Genomic DNA, 7,997 nt, shown 5'->3' on the forward strand with positions numbered 1-7,997 from the left:
CAAGTGTTAAATAAATAAATAAGAAGCAAACACCACCAGACCTAACCTTCATTAATAGCATATACATTTAAAGTGTGTGTGTGTGTGTGTGTGTGTGTGTGTGTGTGTGTGTGTGTGTGTGTGTGTTCTGTCTTCCCCTTCTATCACGTGGCAGAGACATCATTACCCACTGAGCCATTTTGCCGGCTCTTATTTTTTTCTAATTTATACCCCAATAAAGGGGAAAGTTTGAGGATTTATAATAAAATATAACTATCAGAATATTTAATATGGAGTACTGTCTTACAGTTTCTGTGATTCTAGTAACTATTTGGAGATATCCTTTGTTAAATACATCTGGGTATTTTTTTTTAATAGAAGGAAAAATAAGGTGCAAGATATTTCTATGTTATGCAGTATTGGGTTAGAGTTATAAGCTCATCTTGAAGCCCATGTGTATCTTCCATGACACAGAATTTTGAAGGTGGATTTACTTTCTATGTTATATATTTGTAGGTTTATGAAACTGAAGAAATGTTTTGTTTTGTTTTGTTGTTCTTTTGGCTTTTTTTCTTTTTCTTTTTCTTTCTTTCTTTTTTTTTTTTTTTTTTTGCTGTTGTTGGTGGTGGGTTTTGCTTTTTTTTGTTTGTTTTTCTTTTGTTTGCTCATCAACGCAGAGGTTTTTTTTTTTGGTTTTTTTTTTTTTGTTTTTTTGTTTTCTGGAATAAAATGATAGACTCAACTCAAAAGACTAAAATTATTTAAGATTCCTGAAGTGGCACAGACACATGATGAATGAGTCTAGAAGACAAGTCTCTCAAGGATTCAGTGATACAGGACTGTCACATTTGCAGGGGATGCGTGGAAGAAAAAAGTGTTGTGCGCAGTAAAGGCCTTGAATGTTACAACATGTTTCAAAGACAAAAACAGATGGAAAAAACAGTCAAGAGCAAGAACATAAGCTAAATGACATTAATGATAAATCTCAGGCTTCACAATCATTTGCATTTTGCTCAGTGGAAATATTTAATTGCTATAGAATCCATTTACATCAGTCCTCTCCATATTTTCAATTGTGTGTGTGTGTGTGTGTGTGTGTGTGTGTGTGTGTGTGTGTGTATGTGTGTGTGTGTGTGTGTGTGTGTGTGTGATACTCTCAGAGAGGCATGGTTTAAGGACATAGCAGATAGGATCTTAGATCTGTAGTTGTACTTTTCCTTGGGCTCACAATCAGCTTTGTTAAACAGAATGCTTTCATTCTTGGTTTCCTTTTTTTGCAGAGAGGGGGTTGTTGGTGTTGGTCAGGTGCTATGTATTCTGATGCTAATTACTGGCCTCTGAAATCTAGTTGGTGCCTATTCTCACATACACTTGTCCTTGTGTAAACCTTGTTCTACCTATTTAAAGATGATTGGTTATTAAAAACTGTTGAAGCTTACAATTTGGCAGAAGAGAGGGGGGCAGAGTTTGAGGTTCTCAGACCTGGGGTCAAAGGACCACCAGGCAGAGAGAGAAGAGGGGAGAGAGATATAGGAGGAGAAAGAAGAGGTTGTGATGCGTTAGTGTGAAAAAGCACATGGATGGAGGGGCGATCCCAGGTAAGAATAATTAAAGCAGATGGCCAAGGGTGGAGGCTGGGGAGTGATAAGGATCGTTTAGAGGGTTAATATCTGTCCAGTGTCAGGTAAAATGAGGCTCTTCTAAAATACAACAGGTGTCCATGTCTTTATTGATTATGATAGCAGATTAGATAATACCGCCAAAATAATTATAGACTAATTTAACAATAAACCTTATTAGATACTTTTATATTTTCTACAACAGGGGGAGGCTGTGGAAATTTCCAGATATTAACTATTTTGTTTTAATAATTTTAATCACACATCAGTATGTCATCTACATCACATCTGTCTCTGTCTTCTCTTCCAACATCTCCCACAGCCACACTCCCAGATTGAAAATGTATTCTTTAATATAGTTGTTGTACTTATTTGTATACATATATATACAATTTTATGAAAGTATCTCTTATATTTGAAGATACTGGAACTTCTGTCACAGCTGAGGTAATAATTTTAATTTACAACTTAAGACTAATGTTCTTCTGTGTACACAGCCTGTGTGTTTGACCTGTCTTTAAGTGAACAATGTAACACCCAGCCTTACTTGCTTTGCATTTCCCATGTTATCAGCTTTTAAAACCTAAGGTAAAGCATAGATATACTGTGAAGCTATGTAATATTACGTTTCTTTGACCTAAAAAGTAATACATATGGATGTATATGTATTATAATAATTTGTTAACAACTGAAAATGGGTCAAAAGTGACCCTTACAATAACTATCAGTCATGAATGTTGAAAGCAGCATATATATGTTGCTTGATAAATGTATGTTTGCAGACTGAATGCTTTAGGATCAGGAATAGTCAGTGGCTTAGTGCTTTGCAGCCTCCAAAACAAATAAAAATGAGGTAAACTTAATAAAGGAACTGAAAGATTACTATACTTACAACTTTAAAACACCAAAGAAAGAAACTGAAGGTGACATCAGAAGATACAAAGACTTCCCATGCTCATGGGCTGGTATGATCAAAATGGTGAAAATAACCACTGTACCAAAATCAGTCTAGAGATTCAACACAATCCCAATAAAAATTTCTAAGAAAATATTTTCAGAAACTAAAAGAAAGATCTTAAAATTCATATGGAAGCACAAAATACCCTTCAGATCCAATGGATAGATAGATAGATGGATGGATAGATAAATAGATAGACAGAAACAAACTGATCACTCCTGATTTCAAGCTATATAACAGAGATGTAATAATAAAACAAGGGGTACTAGCACAGAAACAGACACACTAATCAACTGAACAGAACTGAGGACCCAGGGATAAGTCCAGGCACCTACAACTGCCTCTTTTTGACAAAGATGCCAGAGATACAGATTGTAAAAAGACAACATCTTCAACAAACAATGCCAGGAAAGCTGGATATCATTACATAGAGAAATGACATGCAAGCCTTCTCTTTCATCCTGCACAAAAACTAAGTTCAAGTGGGTCAAAAAATGCAATGTTGTCAGACTTGAAACTGTGAAATTTCTAGAGGAAAAAGTGGAAAGTACATTTTGAATATATTATAGGTAAGAATATTCTGAATAACAGCCTGGAAGCACAGAAAACAAGACCAACAATTGGCAAATAATGCCTCACAAAATTAAAAAGTTTCTTGATGGAGAGGAATGTACTAACTGACGTGAGAAGCAGCTAGGGAAGGGAGAACATCTTTGCCTGGTGTACATGGAAGAAGGTCAACACCTGGCATTCTTTACAGCTTCTCATATCATTTTAATCTGAACTTTTCTCATCACTTTCAAAAGGAACTCAGAATTGGACCTAATGTTATAATGGATTTATAGGAATTTAAAGATAATTTTTGAAACAAGATTCTTGCTATTACATTAGCAGCTCTACTCTTACCAAACATGTTGTCTTTCCTCCTGAGAAATTTATTCATTTTATTTATAGATAGGAGTACAAGCTTGTACAACCACTTTGGAAATCAATCTGGCACTTACTCAGAAAATTGGGAATAGTGCTTCCTTGAGACCCAGCTATACCACTCCTGGGTATATATGCAAATGATAATACACCATAGCAGCTTTTTCCATAATAGCCAGAATCTGGAAACAACCTAGATGTCCCTCAACTGAAGAAATAGATCAAGAAACTGTAGTACATTTACACAATGGAATACTACTCAGCTATCAAAAACCAGGAAGTCTTGAAATTTTCAGGCACATGGATGGAACTCTGATCATCCTGAGTGAGGTAACCTAGAGTCAGAAAGACATACATGGTATATACTCACTTATAAGCAGATATTAGTCAAATAATACAAGATAATCACACTACAATACACAGACCTAAAGAAATTAAATAACAAGGAGGACCCTAGGAAGAATGATTAATTCTCATTTAGAAGGACAAATAGAATAGATATGAGAAACAACTAAAGAGAAGGAACAGGAAGGAAGCCTACCATAGAGATCCTCTGAAAGCCTCCACCCAGCAGAGCATCCAAGCAGATGCTAAGGCACACAGCAAAACTTTGTGGGGGGGGAGCGCAGGGAGTTTTATGGAAGAGTTGGGGAATAGAAGGACCTGGAGGGCATGGAAGCTCCACAGGAGACCAATGGTGCCAACAAATCTGGGCAGAGGGGAGAGGGTATTGCAGAGACTAATGCACCAACCAAGCACGGTGCATGGTAAGAACCTCGACCCTCTGCTCAGGTGTAGTGGATAGGTAGCACGGTCTCCATGTGGGTGCCATAATATGTGGAGTAGGAGCTACCTCTAACATGGACTCTACTGCCCACTCATTGATTACTTCCCCCTGGCAGGCAGCTTTGCCAGGCCGTAGAGGAAGCCGACCCAGGCAGTCCAGACATGACTCAATAGGCTGAGGTCAGATGATAGGGGAGGAGAGCTCCTCCTTCCTAAGGACTAGGAGAGGGAGGGAGGAGGAATGAGGGAGGAAACAAGGGAGGGAGCTACCATTGGGATGTAAAGTGAATAAATAAAAAAAACTCATCATACAAACATAACTTCATTTCTACATAAGAAAGCAAACAAGAAGACATATATAAACACACATGTACATACAGAAGCATGTTTGCATAAGCTACCAATTCCCAGCAATAGCATGGCATTGCTGCATGTGATAGTTATGTAAGATTAGATAACTGCTTTAATTTTTTAAATGATTTTTTTTATTTTATTTTATGTTTTGCGTGAATTTATGCAGGTATACTATGTATATGCCTAGGGCCCTTAGAGGTCAGAAGAGGGCACTGAATATTCTGGAACTGAAGTTATGAATGGTTCCAAGGCAGTATATGTGTGCTGGGAACAAAACCTGTATCTTCTGCAAGAGCCGCAAGTGATGTGACCAACTGAGTCATCTCTCAAGGCCCTATTTTGTAACTGATACAAACACATCTGAATTCGGCACTATATGTGCTACAAGATCATGTTGTAAGACAAAGGTGTGAGGAGTGCGTCTCTGGGTGGGATTTTCCTGCCACAATTCTTTATTTAGTACTTGATCTCAAAACTTTTATATCTGAAGAGCTTTTGCGCGGTACCTAAACTGTTAATTTTCTAACAATTCATTATCTCCTAACATTGTAATATATTTACTATTATCTATATTTGGTTTACACACTCATTTGTAATACTAATACACAGTTGTGCTTTCAAAAATTAAATTAATAAACTAATCTTGATTTTTGACAGACATTTGCAGATGTTGCATTGGGAATTGGTTTTAATAACAATCTTCATGACACTTTTCACTTAAATATTCATATAAAGTATGCCAATAGCTCAATTTCTGTGTGTAAACACAATTTGAAATTTAGCAGACAATTAGAATATTGGGAAATGAGCTTTACTTTTTTTCCTAAATGGCCATCTAATAAGATCCATTTGTTGAATTGATATTGTTTCTAGTGATTAAGTTGGGTTTTATTGTTGCCTGGAGTGTTTCTTTCATGGTGAATGATTGAGAAAATAATTATAATAGGCTATGTCTTTGACAGAGTCCATAAACACTGGGATGGCAGCACATGATTAAGCTTATGTTTAGATTGTTGCTGTTTAAGAAGATGATCATATTGATCTTCAGGAGGGAAATAAGGCTAGAGGGAAGAATAATTAAATCTAGCGCCATCAGTGTTCCCGTCCATAGCAGTGCAATTACACAGATTACGATTCTGCTCACTTCATTCCTTCTACTCCCATCTTCAAGTCTAAGCCCAAGTTCCTTGAATACATGTTGAGAAAAAGATTCAGTCTTGCTAAATTTGTGGGAGAGATGGCTCAGTGGTTGAGAGCATTTACTGCTTTTCCAGAGGCCCCAGGTTCCATTCCCAGCATCCACATGACAGTTCACCACTGTCTGTAACTCCAAGATCTGACACTCTCACACAGATATACATGCAGGTAAAACACTGATGCACATAAGATAAAAAATAGATTACTTTTAAAAAGGTTAAAATTTTTCAAAGTTTGAAACAGAGAAGTGTTCGCATTAGAAACCCCTGGAGTGTGTGAGCCTGTTTCAGTCTTCGCAGATGAAGCCTCTAAGGTCTTGAAACTGTGAGTACTTCATGTGCTTTGAGAAGTGAACACTGAACTCTCTTTCTCAGGAAATAAAATTTAGGGCTAAGTCAGTCATTGGAGTACTATAGGGTGCTGGGGAAATACCTGAGGCTGCATCTCTTCATGATGAAAGCAAAGAAATCCCTAAGGGTTCAAGACCAGATGAGTGTGAGATGTAAAGCCCAGAGTGCCTTCCCGATAGCCCTCCTCTATTGAACTCCATAGAAATGCTGAAAAATGACTCTGGATAGAGATTCCTTTCTTTTCTAGTGTTCCCTTCAGTAGAGACTAAGTGCAAAGGGAACTGCTTTGGGCTTCTTGTATTTAGATAGCTAAACCTTGCCTGGAGATGGCTCCTTGGCTCAGCACACTCTTGCTCCAAGTAGCATCCAGTCCTCTCCATGTCTTGCTAGTGTTGCAGATCTAGCTTCCTATTGGCCTCTCATCTTCAATCCTGTCGAGTGTCACTCTGCTCCTGCACATTGGTATACAAGAGACATTTGTAATGTTCAGTTAATATCCACAACAGTGAACATACAAGCGTTGGGTTTGCTCGGGTTACAGCCTCATAGCAGTTTCCAGCCATCCTTCCTCTTGCATTCCTCTCCATAGATTATTGATTCTTAAACTATGCAGAATATAATCCATTCACATGTCCCCAGGAAAAACAACAAACTCAGAGAGATACTGCAGTCTATCTTTTGCCTGTCATGTGGTAGCCACTCTTCTTTCCCAGCCACCAAACACATAAAATATCCACAGGTGAAGTTAGGGTGCTGTTAGCTTATAGTAACACTAGATTTTGGACACAGTGTGGAAGAAAATGTAAAATGTCTCAATTTTTATACAGATCATACATTAAAATGAGAATATGTTAAGAAACTGTATTGTTAAAGTAAATGTATCTATTAGTGTGACTTCTGGAAAAACCTTAGTAGACATATGACTCAGGCAGAATTTCTACTGGACAGCACTACTCTGGCTCTCTTGGAATTCAACTATAAATAATTAAATAGTTTTTGAGCAGGCTTTCAGTAAGTTATTCTGCTTAACGCTGTAAAAATGCAAACTATATTTCATGAATCTCATTAACCACAGAAGCCATTTATACATATGAGTCATTAATAATATCCCAAAGCTAATTCTTTACAAAACTAACTCCAGAAAGCAGAGCAAAGTAAAAAGAAATCACTACCCTATTGTTATTCTAACCATGATTCTTGGTTACCAGTAAGCAGTAGAGTTGGGTAGGGCACATGCCTAGCTGTCTGGCCCAGATAGGCCCCATACATCTGGCATCTACTGAATTAATTTGAATCAATTACTTACACTCTGTCCAATTATTTCTGTCAATAAAGCTGAGTGGTATTAAAACTCACAAATTTACTAATGGTTCTTCTCTGCTATAGACATTAACCATCGCTCCGGATTTAGCAGTGTTAAATGAATACATAAATGTAATGATTTGATGGCATAGAGAATGGAGTTTCTATTAGCTCTGTAATCAGGACGTGCACTTAGCCATGGTTTTCCATTATTCTGAGTCATGGGAAGAAACAACTTAGTCAAGATCATGAGGAACAGGACTAAGAAAAGAATCAAAGCAAGCCCACCATCTTTGTATGCTATGATTTTCTTCGTATTTGGGGGGGGCAGCATAATAGCAAAATAATAGCTCATTGAATGATTTTCTTAGCACTGCAATTTATTGGTTGCTTTACTAGCTCTGTCTCTGTACCTACAATAGCTTCACTACCTGGAGATGTATGTTCTTCATGATTCTTCCTACGAAACTGGAGTTCAGAAAGGTTAAGTAACTTGATCAGAGTCGATTCTGGAGGTCTGAGTGC

Source organism: Acomys minous, assembly GCF_964271855.1.
Source record: "Acomys minous genome assembly, chromosome: 3".
Classification (NCBI taxonomy): Eukaryota; Metazoa; Chordata; class Mammalia; order Rodentia; family Muridae; genus Acomys; species Acomys minous.